General features: G+C 41.2%; 1 protein-coding gene across 3 annotated transcripts in view; it reads right to left on the reverse strand.

Annotated features, from left to right (window-relative positions):
• The window catches only part of nfia (nuclear factor I/A), a 158,504-nt gene that overhangs the window by 108,999 nt on the left and 31,118 nt on the right, over positions 1-18,387 (reverse strand). The gene's annotated exons all lie outside the window — the stretch shown is intronic.

Below are 18,387 nucleotides of genomic sequence, written 5' to 3' on the forward strand. Positions count from 1 at the left end.
TGTGTGTGTGTGTGTGTGTGTGTGTGTGTTTCAGGATCCCGACGCTGTGGATGTCGTTAGGATAGAAACGGATCAGTATTAATTAGAAAACACGAGGCAAACATTTCTTCCGCAGCTCTGACGGAATGTTTTCGCTGCGTTTATTCAACAACAAAAAAACTTAACGGGGTCCGGTGGGCAGCGAGATCTACGCGTTAAGAAACGGAACGGGGTACCACCGGTCACAGCGGAGACTCCGTCTTAACTTTGGATCCTATACCGCCTCTCCCCCTGCGCTCCATCAAGTGTCGCCTGCGGTTCCACTCCCTCTTCGCCTCCACTCTCACTCACTCCACACGCTCTTTCTTTTCTTTTTTTCTTTCTACTATCCCGATGTGTGCGCAAGACATACAAGCAAGCTCTTATCCGAAGCTTGGCGTGTATTTCGTGCGCAAAACGCAACTTTTAAAACCACCGGAAACCGGCGGACATCTCTTCGCATGCGCTGGAACAGACGCTCCGGAGTGGAGTCGATGAGAAGCCGACAGTCAGAGGAGATCTATAGAGATCCGACAGTATCCGCTCCCTTCGGGGAGACTCTTTTTAAATTACACTTTCAAGACTTTCTCTCAATTTCAAGCCTCCTACACATACAGCTATAATTGTTTAGTATTATACATGTATTATTTCAGAAATCACATTTACATAACACACACAAGTATATAATATAAGACATGTGAAATGTTCAGATATTGCCAATAAGCTCTATTCTAATCTTACATGAGTATGCTGCATGTGACCCCCACCTTTTTGTCTATTTGTAATAAATTACATATACACATATAAACATACATACAGACACACACACACACACACACACACACATATACATATATATGTGTGTGTGTGTGCGTGTGTATATGTTGTTTTATTAGAATGCAGATTTCTTTCTAGTTTAGCTTGTTTTTTTATTGTCTTAGATGACAACAAACATTGAGGACTTGGAGTTAGGGTTAGGGTCCTGGGAAAGAAACTGAATCAAAAAATATATATATAAAAAAGTATTTCTATCTGTTACCTGGAGGAAAATCCATTTAAATACTCAATTACACAGGTGCCGGTTTGGATGTAAAGTAAAAGAACTAAAATCTCAGGGCGTAAGCAAGAAAATTACTCAGGCGTGTAAACATAGTACAAGGAGATGTAAGTGTACATCAGCAGCTTCCAGATAAAGGAGAAGAAGGTATACATTTTCACTCGGTACAAGGACCCGTGTGTCCCTGTACGTCTCCCAAAGTCAGAACTATAAATGCAGGTATTTGTGTGATTACAGTGAGGCTCTACTGGTCTGCAGGTGTTTAAACTCCCAATGAACCGAGCCTGTGGAGCCAGTTTAACAGCGCCCCCTAGCATCCACACAGCTTGCACAGTAAAACACGCAGGAAGAACACTTCAACCAAGACACACCAAAAAAATTTACATTTGGAGCTTTTACAACATACGCATAAGTGATAAAAAAATGTTTTCTTTCCAAATTACATGTGGCTGGCATGAGCTGTGATGGAGCCTTTAAATGGAGACACAAAACAAAACAGCACTTAATCCTAAAGTCTCACCTGACGCATGTAAAAGCCTTTACGGGGACATAAGAAGAATGTTAGCCATCAAAACCCAGTGAGGCCTCCCACACCTGCATCTTCCTGCAGGACTGTCAAAAGATGATACAGGAGGAGATCGAACTCCACAAAAGGGAACATAAATCACCATGAACCACAAGCCAGACAGTGAAATTCAAGATGTCTTAATATGACGGACTATGACACACCGCAGGAGGTAGAAACACCAGAGTAAAGGTACGGTTATACCATTAAGGCAGTTGGCCCCTTGTAAATCCCTGTAATATAATATACATCTAATAAGGTCACAGTAAACAGACAGAACCAACATGTAACACCACACAGGAATTCCAGATAATATTAGGAATATTGTATGAAAATGGACACACAAGGATACTCTGGCTTTTATAACAACATTATGGGTGCTCAAAGTGCAATAAAGTAATAATAATTCAAATGAGGACTTTATACCATACAGGATTTTTGTAAGCAATTTAAAGTTAGAATTTAAGAGAGAAGAAGTGAAATAACAGATCAACCTGTACCACAATAAATGGTATAATGAAGACAATAAACTCCTTATATAGCACCAAAGAAACTGTATGAATACTACAGTATCACAATAAATTGAATTATAAGGGTTATTAAAGTGTTTTTAAGTATTAAATGGATATAGTTGTGATTAGAATGCACAATTAAATCTATTCAAACTCAATTTAGTACCTGTGGATCTATCAAATCGATGAAATAAGAGATAAAATATGTAATGCAATAAAGTCACCATAAACTTTATGACACACGCACATTTTTAAGGAGCGCACAGACTCTGTATAGCGTCATTTTAGGGCACATGGTCCTCTGCGCCGCCTCCGCCTGGGGCAGATCCAATCAGGAGCGGCAACGTCAGAGCAACCGACTGCTTACTGCGCACCGATTGGGCGAAACCGAGGAATTTAAACACCAGTTACGTCCGATTGGATGGCAAATATTGGTAGAAAAATGAAGAGTACGCGCACACAACGCATTGCATTCCATTTTCTGCCACAACATCTGGTGCGACTATCAACACCAGTGATACTGCTACAACTGATAATAGTAAAAGAAGAGACAGACATGGGGGTACGGAGTACTTATAGAGTTATAATGTACAGTTACAAAGACTATACTAGCGTACCTTTAAGAGGAACAAGCGAACGGAAGCCTCATGCCGGCAGCAGTGAGTCTGTGAGGAGCTCTATTGAGGGACCGGCATGGCTCACCGGCTTCTCTGTGTCTCTGTCGATGTGTTTAGCTTGGCTCGGCTCGAGTCGCAGACTTTACATAAGTTGCATTAGGTCAGTTTGTATGTATTTGTTTGCTTATCTCCCGCAGTTGACTGCTATGTTCATCTCTCTCTCTCTCTCTCTCTCTCTCTCTCTCTCTCTCTCTCTCTCTCTCTCTCTCTCTCTCTCTCTCTCTCTCTCTCTCTCTCTCTCTCTCTCCCTCTCTCTCTCTCTTCCACCTCTTCTCCTCCCTATCCCCTATCCCGTTGGATCCACATAGCACGGTTCAGCTCGGTGGGTGTGCCCCCGGTGCAGCATGCGGTGCTCGTATAGATGCTTCCGCTCCGTGCAGCGGGGAGCAGCTACAGCCCCCGCGGCTCTGCGTGCATCCCGCCGACACGAGGCGACCGACGCGGAGCGGAGTCTCTGCGCTGACTGCTGCTGCTGCTGACTTGGGGACGCTGCACACATTGTAAAATGTCGCATGTATAACCAAGTGCTGTCGGTGTAGATATTCGGGGGAAAGCGCCGGCTATGCAGCGGAACCGACCGGCGTACTGCCGACGACACACCTGAACTCCGCTGCTGTTATTAGCTGACAACAGAGTTCGACTGAAAATACATTGATCCCATGATTTGTTTCATTTCGAATATATAACTTCATGTTTACAAACTATACATCTTTATATATATATATATATATATATATATATATATATATATATATATATATATATATATATATATATATATATATATATATATATATAACAAATAAAAAAGCTTCAAATGCGGCAGTTAAAAACAATCGAGGGCTTCTTTAGCTGAGCTTTACACTTCCTCAGCAGATGGAGTTTACATTTGGTTTTGATATTAAAACTTTTTAAGGACCTGTCATTCATGAAACTCCCCAGCTGATGAAGTCATAAAAAGCTCCAGAACAGCTACTAAAGGGACCTTGTGGCATAAAATTGTTTGGCCATCATTAAAATGTCAGGAAGGGATGGGTGTTTTTACCTGACAATTTAAAGACAATATGCAGTTGCACTATGGGAAGTATAGGTTTTGGGAGTCTGGCCCGCAATTGAGTACTTACTTAATGTGTCCAAATATGGAGCCCAGATTTGATAGTAAGGTATTGACAATTCAATCTGGCTCCTATCACTCTAAATATATATTTTGGTCGTCAAAACTTTCTGCCCTTAAGCGTCTTCACATGAAATCCTTTTAATTATTCTCCATTTCAAATCCTAATTAAAGGGAATTTACGAGACGGGGCCCTCGAGGTCCCCAGAGCCGGAGTTTGTCTTGTGGAGCACCTGTTTGTAAGCAGCTCTTTCTAAATAAATCTGCGCTGACCTCAGCTGATCTCTCCCTCTCTCCTCCTCTCTCCCTCTCTCGGCTGCAGGTCTTGCAGTCCTTCAGGAGCGGAGCCGCGAGTCGTCCGAGGTTAATGAACAGAAGCTTTTATGTTAATGGGAGGACGGCCGACGTGATTTAACAAGACAATCTGCAGATTTACTTTTTCGCTCAAACACATCCGAGGCCTGCAGGCTCTATGGTTATTAGCTGGCTAAACAACGAAGGTCAGGACAAAGAGAAGGTAATTAGATTACGGCAATTAAATTGGGTTTTCAATATGATCAATAATCTTGATGTGTGATCATGGATTACTCGCTCTTGGGGGGAGGGGTCTTACTGCAGAGCTGAGTCGCCCTGAGAAGAATTGTTTCTCTGTTTTTCAGCTCTCGTGAAAACAAGGTTCATTATATCACATGACGGCTCACATCACAGTCAAAATTTAAATTTAAAATTTTCTCTCAGATCTGTATTTGAAGTGACAGTATGAACCCTTTTAGTTTAGATTTGTGTTACCTTTGTGTGTGCTTCTGAATCTGAATATGTGTGTCCAGATTTGTGCCGATCCTGTTTATTTTTAAATGAATACATGACTCACCTGGCTGAGATCAGAAGCCCGGATCAGGTGTTTTTAAAACCGGATTGTAAAACCAGGATTGTCCAGGAGAACTGGAATAACACACTAATGACCTCGCAAACACAGTGACGATGATGTATCCTCATTACAAAATACATCAGAAAAAAGGTTCAGGCATTTTCTAATACATCATTTTAAAATGTTTGTGTTCTCATATTTTTTTCCTTCTACTTTCTGTATAATGTGTTTGTTTGATTACATTTTTTTTTTTTAAATAACAATGTGGCAGTAAAGAAGCCTGAGGCGCCATCTAGAGCTGACAGACTGACACTACAACACAGTCTAATGAGCGGCAGAGGCCCTGCTGTGTTTTTGAACACATTCTGCACTATGATTTATTAAGAAACATCCGAATATATGAACGGGGCTCTATATAAAAACTAAATTAGAATGAAAATAAATGTAAAGGTATAAATATAAATAAATTATTAACATGAATGCTGTGTTTTAATACTTCCTAACAAAGTCAAATTCATATGTTTTTCTTAAGTCTGGAAATTCAAATAACTGCAAGATAAACTAAAGAAAAGTTTAAATAAGAAAATAAAAACTCATGAAAATAAACATTTGCTTTATAAATGGCACATGGATGTGTGGATGCATTGAGTTGAGTCTGGATACACATTTTGTTTTCTGTGATTATGTTTAAATATCAAAATTATTTTTAGGTAGTAACTGAAGACAAATTAAATGTTTGAAATAAATTAATCAAAAATATTGGATGCAATTTTCACGGATTCATGATAACATGAATAATTATAATAATAATATGAACAATAATAATACAACAATATTACTATCAATGAAGATTGAATTATTTAGTATAAAAAATTTTCAAATACATGTTGAATTCCATCAGAGGCACAAGTTAAGGGATTATGTTGGAAAAAATGTCATCTATAATCCACCCTGTCAATCACTTATTCAGAACTTCAGACTGACCCACTGAGACGACATTCTCCCTCGCCGCCTTAAAAACTCCCAGCAGGCCACAGGGTGTGACAACAAACAGCTTCCAGAGAGTCAAACTGCACGGTGACAGAGCTTTTCGTTCCTCGCTTCTTCAAAGTGTTGTTTGAAGGTTTAGACTTGGTCTAATATCAAGTTGACACTGGAATTACGTTCAGAGGCGAGCATGCACACACCTGAACACACACACACACACACATACACGCTCACTCACTCACTCACTCACTCACTCACTCACACATTCACACACACACCTGGTCCTCAGGTAGAGCCTCTTCACAAACACCCAGTTGTGTTCACACTGCAGCTTAAACTCTACTTCAGCTTCATCAACATCAGCAGAAACGTCAGACCCTCGCCCATCAGCATCACACCATGTCAGTCGTCACTGTGGCAACGGATCATCCTTGAATTCACACTAAATGTTAAACTATTCACAACGGAAAAAAAGTGGAATAAAAAGCTTGCAAAGTAAGATTTCCTCCTGCTGGTTTGAAAGCAGGTGTTTCCCTTTAGTGGAATAAAACCATGCAGGCAGTTAAACCATTTAATTTTAATGTGGGTTTATAACAAACAAACAAACAAATGTCTCGGTTGTGTGGGTGTTGTGGATAATCCCCTGAACACACCGGGGTAGTTTGCATTGGGACTAGTTGTTTGGTAGCTCCAATGATCATGCGGTGTAACCAGAACAACCTTCGAAATAAAATATGTTCATTCGAAATTAACTTACACTTTAAAGCTGCATCTTCAAATAGCCTTTCTCTATTCACCAGCGCATGATATATATATATATATATATATATATATATATATATATATATATATATATATATATATATATATATATATACATACACATTCAAGAGAGGTGGAGTATCATCAGAGCAAGGTTAGAGACAGAGAAGTAGAAGAAGAAGAAAAGGAAGTATAAGAAGGAGAAAAAAAAGAAGATGACGGAGAGGAAGAGCTGAGATTCGATTGGAGTCAGAACATCAGAGTGAGTTCAGGTTATTATAGGAGATATGAGTTACATCCCACAACACTTACAAACAGCCGACGAATCAGACGTAAGCAGAAACTCAAAAACTCAACATGGATGTCACCATGGAGACGGGCTGATGTCGGCGGCGGTTTGGGCTAAAAAATACTGCAGGACCACAAAGTGTTTGTGGTGTGTGTGTGAGTATGTGTGTGTGCATGCGTGTGCGTGTGTGTGTGTGAGTATGTGTGTGTGTGTGTGTGTGTGTGTGTGTGTGTGTGTGATGGGGGGATGGGGGCTCCACCTGCTCCCACTGAGATGCTGCCAGGCTGGAGATCAGCCAACAGCACCAGGCCTGAAACTAAGCCTCCGCCAAGCTTGCCCAACCAGGGAGATAGAGAGAGAAGGGGGGGGTGTAGAGTGGGAAAAATGGAGGAGAGGAGGAAGAGACAAGAAAACAGAGTGATGAGGAGGTCAGCAGAAAAGAGAATGGGAGGAATATGATGGGAAAACCAGGAAGAGAAAGAAGTGATGAGAGATGAGAGAACATCTAACAGAAAGGGCAGAGAAAGTGAAGAGAAGTCCAAAAACCAGGAGGACTGGGAGGTCATAATATAGATTTAGAAGTGTGGTTATACACGCTGTAGTTAGCAGTATGACCCGTCTGCTGCAGGAAGCTGCTGGTTTGATTTACTAGTTTAATTTATGAAAAAATATCTCCATCCCTCCAATAGATACACAGGATGGTCAGTAGGAAAGCAGGAATGCAGCTTTTTTCTGGAGGGATTGGGGGGGGGTGTTAAAGACACAGGTGCATGCTGGTTTTCACGTCACACAGACACACACAAACCAACAGTTTCTCCTCTCAGCTCAGCTCTCTGGCTTTATTTTTGTGGGTTTTTATGGAAGTCGCCGTTTGGCGTCAGGTCCAACGAGGTTCCGTTCGTCTCGGATGAATTGTTTTGCTCGGAGAATGCTAAACAATATTTAAATGCTCTTGACGGGGTTCGGTTTGTGTTTGTGTGTGTATGTGTGGGTTTGTGTGGCTACAACAGAGGAGGATGAAACAGGAAGGCAGTTGTGTGGTGAGAGGGAGGCAGGAGGAACAGATGGCCTGGCAGAGCAATGGGGAGAGGCCGGAACCCCCCACCCCCCACCTCCCCCAGACCGACTTTCATTGATGAGCCGGTGTGTTTGTGTGTGCGCTTGCGGCACGTGTTAGACACATATGCCGTTGCACGACATCATCGAGAACGCCACCACCCCGACAATCTCGAGTTTACTACACACAAAGAGTCAGAAAAGGCGAGCCACCCGCCGCCACCGACCACACTTCACACATTCAACACACTCATACAAAAACAAACAGAGTGGAGACACAAGTGGAATGTTTTTTGTTTTTTTTGTTGATTCGCTAACCGTCCTCCAGCTGGTCGGATGTGTGTGTCATGAGTGTAATTTGGGTTTTTTGTTTCATGATCACTTGTTTTTTTTGTATTCTTCCTGAGAGTCTGTGTGTATGCATCTGGAGTCAGGACGGGGTTAGCCAAGCTCAGCTTAGCACAAAGACTGGAAGCAGGGGCAAACAACTGAAAAAATACACCTGCCAATACCTCCCTCTTACCTTTATATACTTGTACTACCTTTTTACATCAATGTGTATATATATAACACACCGAGAGTGAACACACCTCACACACTAATATATATATATATATATATATATATATATATATATATATATATATATATATATATATATATGTATATATATATATATATATATATATATATATATATATATATATATATATATATATATATATATATATATATGTTAACTCGCTGTTGCTCCAGAGTGCCTCTTATATTGTTCTGATAACATTACTTTAAAATAAAAGTGTGCAATACACTAGTTCATTACTTCATTACTGAATATGGTCACTACAACTACATCTCACATCAGATCAGAAAAAAGTCCCCCAAATAAAGACAGTAAAACCCTTTCACAGGGAAAAAAGGGGGAAGAAACCTGAGGGAGAGCAACAGAGGAGGATCCCTCTCCCAGGATGGACAGAAGCAATGGATGTCATGTGACCAGAATGAACAACGTAACATTCTCGTTCTCACCCGGACAAACAGAGAAAACCAAATGCATTAACCGCATTTGGATTTGAGAAACCAGTTCGAAAGGCGCGGGCCGCGAACACAGCCTCATATTCGTCCTGACCGGCAAGAGGGTTAAGGTAAGAGAGACTGCTGGGAGGGACGCAGGAACGAGTTGAGTCAGCGGCTCATCAGCGTATGAATGACCCGACCCATCTCCTCCTCTCACCTTTGGCCTCCCTCAGAGAGAGAGATTGGTGTGGTGTGTGTGTGTGTGTGTGTGTGTGTGTGTGTGTGGTATCAAAACTCTTGGTGTGTTCAGTTTATGGATCCGGCCAAAGAGAAAAGTTTCACATTATACAAGCTAACGAAAATATCTGTTAAGCGCTGAAGGGAACGCAGTGAGGAGTCAGAGGTCGACCCTGACGAGAGACAAGCTCCTCACATTTTTCTTCTGCTTCTTCTTTGTCCTCTTCTTCTCTGTCTTACATATCTAAACCAGGCTCTCTCACACACACACACACACACACACACACACACACACACACACACACACACACACACACACACACACGCTCACACATTTATATTAATGCCTTCACTCTTCCCTCGGCAGCAGATTGCCCACGCACACCAGGTTTCACCAGGACCCAAACCTGACTGGAGCGCCCAAAAAATATAAAAAAATAAAAACTCTGCCTTCTTTGAGAGGAAGAAGCAGGAAGAAGCAGGAAGCCTGCGGGCGAAGATGATGGGGAACGTAGGCAAGCTGTCAGCAGGGCTGGGCATATGCTGGACCCCCCCCCCAACACACACACACACACACACACACACACACACACACAAACTCCTCCACCCAGCCCCCTTCACCTCCTTCTGTCTTGTCTTTGCCAGGGAAACCAGTTTGCAGACCAGGAGTTTGGATGGTGTTAAGAAATGTTTTAATTGTACTTATTCACCTATTTCTGAGTACACTTGTGAGCCTGTATTAGTGCTTGAGAGTTTTTCATACTATGTTCCTATTGTTAATCAGCTGTTGTAAATGTCTGCTCATCTTGTTTATTAAATCAGGCTTGTTCAAACACAAAATAAGTTTCAACCCTCTACACAGAGGACACACCCGAGGATTAAAACAGGCAATCTTATCAGGAATATTTTTTCAATTTAAAGCAAATACTTTTCATTTGATCATTTGTTTGTGTTAAAAAGCAAGAGATATTAAAAGAGAATGTTTCTTGTGTCATAAAAAAAGCTCTATATATTCAGTTAGTTATTTTCTTGTTTTTTTTTTTTTTTTGCTTCTTAATGTATTAGATGTTTGCATTCTGGAGCCGTTTGTTGTGTGTTATTTTCAATCATATCTTCTGATTAATTCCTGCATTGTTGTCACTGCAGGTTTTTTGTATCCACCTGAAGATGTGATGAAGTTGATCCACTATGGATCTACTATTACGGTCTGAATTCAACTGTATGTTTTATTCTGCAAAAGATCAGGGTAAAATAAAGTTCAAATTATATAGATGTTTTTGAAAACATCATACAAACTTAAAAGCCTCATGTTGGTCTTGTGTTGTACTTTGACATCAGATTGACCATTAATTACAGGTAACATAAGGCTTTTATTATTTTATTGTAAAGAGAGAAAAATAATAAAAGAGTCTGACCTTTTTATCACCACAAGCTGAACTGTGTGAATTTTATTTTAATGTAAAAAACAAGATTTACCAGTGATCAAGTATGTATTGTGAGCTGAATGTGTCCATAGAGGAGAAACAAAGTAATATATATATATATATATATATATATATATATATATGTATATATATATATATATATATATATATATATATATATATATATATATATATATATATATATATATATATATATATGTATAATGTAACACATCATTTAATATGAAATATGATGTTGTTTCATGTGATCCGGTCTGACGTGAGGATCGTGTTCAACAGACGGCTGCTTTAATCGCCTCATTGTGTTTATAATGGAGTGAATTCACCTGACCACTACAACACTGGAAGGTAACAAGGCAGGCACACACACGCATACACACGCACACACGCACGCACACACCCATGCACGCACGTACGCACGCACACACACATAAACATGCATACACTCACACAAACAGATGTGCGTCCCCCCCACACAATATGAAAACAACAGTGGAGACCTGCCAGCTGTTCACATAAAAACAGCGAGTCTGCACACCCAGCTGGACACGAGAATTTTGATACCACACACACACACACACACACACACACACACATTCACACACACACACACACAAACACACACACAGAGGACCTGGCAGGTGCGATGGCAGGATGGGAACCAATGGGATCGCTGCATTAATTACAGCGAGGGGGGATGATTGATCAGAAGCTTGTCAGATGTTTTCGTTAAGAGACGTCACAGAGTCTGTCCCAATCATCATCCCGATTGCACAGCCAACGAGCCAATCAGGGAGAGGCATACAAAAATGTAATGTTTCTGTGAACATTTAAGACCAACATAATAAGAATAGTCTATGATATAATCTGGAACAAGATTAAACAAAGAGACTTGGTGAAAGCCTCTCTGTCAACATCTGAATTGTTTTCATGAGGGGGGGAAACGTCCCACAATGCCAAGCAGTGGTCCTGGGACCTCTTGGGGTCCTCAAGGAGATTACATGGGCCAGCCAAGCCAAGGATACATTTTACTTTTAAGTTAAGTAAATTAATTTGATTTTAAGAGTTTCAAAGAAACACAAACTACAAACTCATAAGCTAAAAAAAAAAGAATCACTCTAGAATCAGGAATCCCTCTCATAATAATATTTTCTATTATTTTAAGCATAAATTAACCTTATTAGGTGTTGTCTCTAATTCATGTCTTACATAAAATAATTTAATATCAATCTACTTTAACTTAATTTAATGTTGAATTTATTTTTTATATTTTTGTAGTTCTTCATTTAGTTTTGTCTGTTTTGAGTTCAACTTGTACCTCATTTTATTTTTGACCAGGTTAATGTAAAAACAAGTGATTTTGGTATTTCACAACGTGGAGCAGGAGGTTGTGAAAGAGCGATGACGATGGGGTTGGCGTCCGTAGGTTTGAGGCCGCGGCTGCAGCCAGTGTCGTGTCTTTCTGTTTCCACTGTAATGCCTTTTTAATTGAACGCTGCCACTGTCCTGTCGTCTCATATCATGCTGTATATCTGTCTCCAGAGGTGTGTGTGTGTGTGTGTGTGTGTGTGTGTGTGTGTGTGGGGCGGGGCTTTGGCAGTGGGTCTTTTGTGGCCCTCGGCAGCGGTCGGGAAGGCCGGCCCCCCTTTCCGTCTCCCACGGTGTGACTAACACAGGGCGACAGCGCCAAGGCGGCAGCGGGCAATTGCCAGGAAGCCTCGCACCACCTCCGCTCGGCTCTGGGCCGCCTTTGTGCGCTCGCCGCCCGCTATCTTCCCACAACATGCGCTGCTATTGGGGGGCCCAAGTGGGGCCAAAATCTGCCTTTTTGGGGGAGAAAGAACTCCCCACAAATCCTCTTGATGCGCTCCCGCTCTCCCCTTTAATGTCTTAATTTACCAAAGCCAGTGGGCCTTGTAGTGGTTTGAAGTGGGGCGGGGGGATGACTAATTCATACGCGCATTGTGTGTGAACCTTTGCGCGGCTGAGAAATTCATGGGTTTCTCGCGTGCTGTGGTTCGGTGGCGGCCAATGCAAAGCCTGCCGGCTGCTGATTGGAGATATCTACGCGCGGCTGTCAAACGGCTGCAGTTCTGTGGAAACGACCAAGCAGGCGAGGGAAGGACGCAACACGACTCACATCCCTTCTAAACGGCATGGATAAAGAAACCACTGAACAGCTCGGTGTCTAGAAATGCTTTTGCTCCTGCGGTCTGAATCAAGAAAGCTAAACACTCAGAAACTACATTGTTGCAGAGGAACAACTGTTTCCAAGGATCAGGTCATCAATGAGCTGAGGGAACGGAGGCTTGCAGTGCGTCTGTGCACAGTGTAATGTCTCCCTCTGCTGGCGGACGGGTGGCAACACGTTCATTTGGCTTTACATTTTCAGGCGCTACCAAGCATTTGTCCAACCAGTGGTCACATTTTCAAAACTCTAAACTGAATTAGCACAGCATCGGTCTTTTGTGGCCATACCATTCACACATTTCATGTCGTTTTCAAACAATATGCAGTCAGTGAACACATTTCTACAATGCTTACATTTTTTTAACAGATAATCTATACCTCCTAACAAAATTCAGAATTGTTTTTGTATTATTTACGAACGTTAATACACAACATCCCACAATGACAAAAACAATATTCCAAAACTTAGATACAGTCTAAAAACCTCTTCTGCAATGATATCAGGTCTAAAACAATATATCTCAGCTATTAATAAACAAACAATTGAATAATAGTAAGTATTGCATTTTACATGGATTGTTTCTATTCTCACTTGACATGTCAATAAGGCCATACAATAATGCATATGTTGAATTTTGTGTCTCTCTAAAGAATGCAACATCTTCCATCATTATTATTGAGGAAAGCTCCTCACTAATGATTAAGAGCTTGCCATTGTAGAAATGGCTGTTGCAAAGAATGCAATAAGACTGCATGAAATTCAAAGTAGAATTGTGCAGGACCATGAGATATTTGACAATATCAATAGCATCAGCCGCACAACCATTCAGCGGACATTGTCCAAACACAGAGTGCAGATGAAGCAGCTCTACACTGTTCCCTTTGAGAGGAACACTGAGAGAGACAAGGAGCTACGACGAAAATATATGTCCAGGTATAGTGTATATTCAATTCAATGTCCAGTTCTATAAGCGTTACACTTTTCAAGTAGGTAACCTACACAGTAATAGGTTATAGTACAGTATGGTATACAGTAATGACATGATTTACATGAACTTTGTTTCAGAGAGTTAATGAATTGGAGGCTAACCACGCACCTCATGAATTCATAAATATAAATGAGGCAGGATTCAATCTGGCCAAAAGGCGTCGATGTGGACAAAATGTCATTGGAAAAAGGGCCACAGTCGGTGTGCCATGATAGAGAGGGGCAAACATTACCATGTTTGCAGCAAATGCAGGATTACTCCTTCACAGACTCAATACAGAGTGCCTTCTTGCCTTTCTTAATGATCTCCACCGGCGCCTGGGTTAGGGTTACATGAGGACCTTTGTAATCACCTAGGACAATGAGGCTTTCCATCATTCGCAAGCAAATCAACATGGTTTGAAGTCCACCCAAGACTGGTACGTCTCTTCCTTCCACCCTATTCACCTTTCCTCAACTCCATAGAGGAGTTATTTTCTGCATGGAGGTGAAAGGTTTATGACCATCAGCCACATAACCAGATGTCCCTCCTCGAAGCCATGGATGCTGGCTTCAGGGACATCACAGTTGATGATTGCCAAGGGGGCATCCGACATTCCAAGCGGTTTTATCCCAGGTGCATCGCCTTGGATAATATCAGATGCGATGTTGATGAAAACATGTGGCCTAACGCTAAAAATCGCAAAGATTAGATACAGGATTTTTTTCCCTTTTTTTTTCTCCTCCCCGCCCCCTTTTTTTTATATGGGCTTTTTGTCGTTGTTTTTTTGTTCAGAATGTTCTTGTGTGTTTCATGAATATTTTGTTTACTGTAAGCAATACTGTAAAACGTTCTATCATACTGTACACATTATGTATACTGTACTTCCTGTAGTAAACAGTAAAAGGAAAAAAAACTATTTGCTTTTTACTGGAATGCTTTTGAATGTGAACACTACATGTGGACATATAGTTCCCAACCAAGAAATGTAGTGTAAAAACAGTGGATTGCATGTTTTGCATGCAAATACCTGGAAAAATAAAACATAACAGTCTATACAGTTTTTGTAATGTCAGCAATAGCCAGTATTTTGAAACCTGGTTTTACTTTAATTGACTGCAAGGACTTTGTGAAGTGAAAACAAAAGTTTTTCATGGACAGAATAATTTCATTTTGAGTCAGATTTCCAGTGTTTTGGTAAAATTAGTGTATGCAGAGAAAGGTGTGTTCTATTTTGAAATGAGGAGTTAGCATATATTTAATCAAATGTGTTTTTGAGAAGAAAATTATTCATTTGGCCAATTGTGGTTTGTAGGTGTGAGTCTGTGTTAAGAGTTTGGAAAAAGTATCTGAAGTATGGGTAAGCGCTTGTTATCGATTGAAAAAAACTGTAATACGAAACACACTGGTTGCATGTGGGACGCCTGAGCGACAGAGAGGTTCAACACAAGTCACCCAGCTCCCAGAGCTGGTTATAGGAGGATAAGGATGAGGATGCTGCCCCTCTTGCTTTTGTCGAAACCAAAATTAAATTCAGACTCTTGTACTGATGCCACAGATTAAAATGCCATAGTGATGATGATGATTTAACCAGGGTAACTCTTGTTGGTCTCGGATAGCATGAACCAGATTTTAATTTTTTTCTTCAGGAACACCGAAATAACTCCTGCCTACCTTCAACTCCCTATTACAAAACACACAGAAAAGAACACCCCCTATTCCCACATTGACAGCCTCCTACACATCTTCAGACAACCTTAAGCACGTCCTACAAGTCAGAACATTTCCAGAAAGTAAAAAGGAAGTCTTCTTAATACTTAGTAGTTCACAAAATATCTAAAACGAGCTCCACATTGACAAATGTGTTTGTGATAGGAATAGATTAATATAGTATTCTATAATAATATAACACTTGTAAAAAATAAGCAACCATTCGGCAGAATGAGTAATTTTACTTTTGATACTCAAAGAACATTTTACTGATAACACTACACAGGATCGGAGTATTTTTTAGACTGTGTTACTTCTACTTTTAATTCAGTAGAAGGTCTTCTTTCACCTCCGGGCGTAACTAAAAGCATTGGAAATGAACGCTCACACTCCGGCCGCTGCAAGAAGCTGAACTATCAGTCAGTGTGACGACACTGAAAGCGCCGGAAGCAAACTTTCAACTGAAGTGTGAGAGACAAAAGCAACGAAAGGTCAGAAGAGAGTAGAAGCAATTAAAGTCTCAATGGGTCAGTTATCCTGATGAGGGTCCGAAAGTAAAGGCCATCTTTTAAAATGCAGTGTTCATTGAAAACATTCAGCATGTTCTTGGTGTGTGTGTGTGTGTGTGTGTGTGTGTGTGTGTGTGTGTGTGTGTGTGTGTGTGTGTGTGTGTGACCTGAATGTGGAGGAGAGTGATGAACACAGTGGGGGGAAGGTTGGCAGGACAATGAAGGATGAAGGATGCTGAGGGAGGAAGTGGGACGCAGGGACACCATCACTCACCCCCCTCCTTCCTCCACTCCCATCTTGTTATGCTCATTCATACTGCTCCTTGACATTTACTCACTCCACTGTAGTCCACATTAACCCCCTGCTCCATGAACATCTCCAATGGTAGGTACCCCATTTCTTCAGACCACGTTAAGCTAAATCCTACAACAATAACTATCACCTTAATAATCTCAGACACTTCGTGTCACCTCAACGTCCTCCTGCAGCATCCTATAACCATTTTCTTAGATCAATGTTGCCTCTTTCAACGATGTTATGTCATAGGAATTAACCAAAAGAACATTGCAACTAGAGATTGAGACCCTAAACTCAAGTTTACAACATCTGCTCATAGACTTTACTATACAACTAGAGGGGCTGCCCCCTTATGGTCGTTAGATATTATGCAGGTTTATGGTGCTCTTGGCTTCACGTTCAAAACCTTCTCCTCCCACCGTCACATCAATGTAACCACTTCTGAATAACACTTGAACCACAGTCTGCCTTAATTATGTTGTACTCCTTCAGAGTCCACCTTAACAACCTCCTACTCCACCATACTTAAACAATCCCTGAATCTCTTGTACTTCCTACCACTTCAACTCCATCAAAACACCACAAACCACTCAAATACCACCTTAACTTCCCCTGAGACCCTCCAGACCTCTCTAAACACACCTTAGCTGCACTTCCAGCTCAGCTTCTCTTTCTGGTTCTACCTCCCCGTCTCTTCTTCTCCCTTTCCCACATGCCCCCCCTCCCCACCTCTCCTGGGCTGTGTTCAGCTGTGATTGTCGGCTCTGCAGCAGTAAATGGATGTGCCCTCTTGAGCAAACGGGTCAGCACTTATTTCCGCAGAGCTTAATGAGAAGCACATGGCTGTCCATTCCCTCTTTGGGCAGCGCCTTCCTCCTCCTCCACCCTGTGCTCCCCTCAGGTCTCCTCCATCCAGTCGGCCGAGACCGGAGGGGAGGCTCCCTGGGAGGAAGACAGAGAAGTGGATTGACTCCCAAAGAAGAGTGAAGGCTCACTGAAAATATAGGAATAATGTGAAGAACTCTCAAAATCTATTTTTCATCAGAGAAGGTAATTTTGAAAAAGTAAGCTGTTATCAGTCCAATCTTAAAATCTGGTGAGCAAGACTTGACATGCAATTACAAACCCATTGTGATCTTTCCAGTTGTCTCCAAGATACTGGAAAGAATTGTCGCAGAGCAACTCATAATATATCTTAGGACAAATCAGTTACTGTATCAACAACAATTTGTATTCAGACCCAAACACTCTACTGAGACTGCAAACTGCCATCTAATTGAAAATATAAAAGGTCTTCTGGATAAAGGCCATGCTGTGGGAGCAGTTTTCTTAGACTTAAAAAAAGCTACTGTTAACCACAGTGTGTTCATATCCAACCTTCCCAAATTCAAATTCTCTGATCTTGCCTCACAATGGTTTGTCTCGTATCTCTGGGGAAGAGTACGTGTGAGAGTCAATGGGGAAAAGTCCTCCATACAAGCCAATAAAACGGGCATAGTCCAGGGCTCGGTTCTAGGTCGTTGGCTATGAAGCATCTAAATCAACGACCTATCTGAGAGTTGTCCAGTCGTTGGCTGCCAAATGTATGCCGATGATACAGTTATTTATACATCAGCCAAAACATCGAGCGAGGCCGCTGATCAGCTGACTGACTCCTTACACTCTGTATCGCAATATCTTGAGTCCTCTCATCTTAGACTTCCATCTATGATTTAATAAACAAGTGCGCAATGTTAGTAAAAAAGTTAAATCGAACCTAAACTGCTTTAGATTCATTCGACAGTATGCCATTCTGTACAGCACAGCTTTATATGCATGCCATGATATTCTCACACCTATCATATTGCATCACTTCCTGGTCACAAGCCTCCCAAACAACCATTCAACCTATCATATCACTGTATAATCAGACACTAAAAGTAATGGACAAAAAAACAATGAGGTGGCACCGCTGTCAGATCTCAAAAAAACACAATATGTTCAGCTTTGACAGCTTCATAAACTACTCAAGACTACAACTTATTTTCAAATGCCTACATGGTAATGCTCTTTCCCTCCCTCCTGAATTTATTAAAAGACACCAGCACACCACTAAAGTAAAAAAACGG

This window comes from Clinocottus analis, unplaced genomic scaffold, assembly GCF_023055335.1.
Source record: "Clinocottus analis isolate CAN_PGR_092001 unplaced genomic scaffold, fCliAna1.0.p SCAF_25, whole genome shotgun sequence".
Lineage (NCBI taxonomy): Eukaryota > Metazoa > Chordata > Actinopteri > Perciformes > Cottidae > Clinocottus > Clinocottus analis.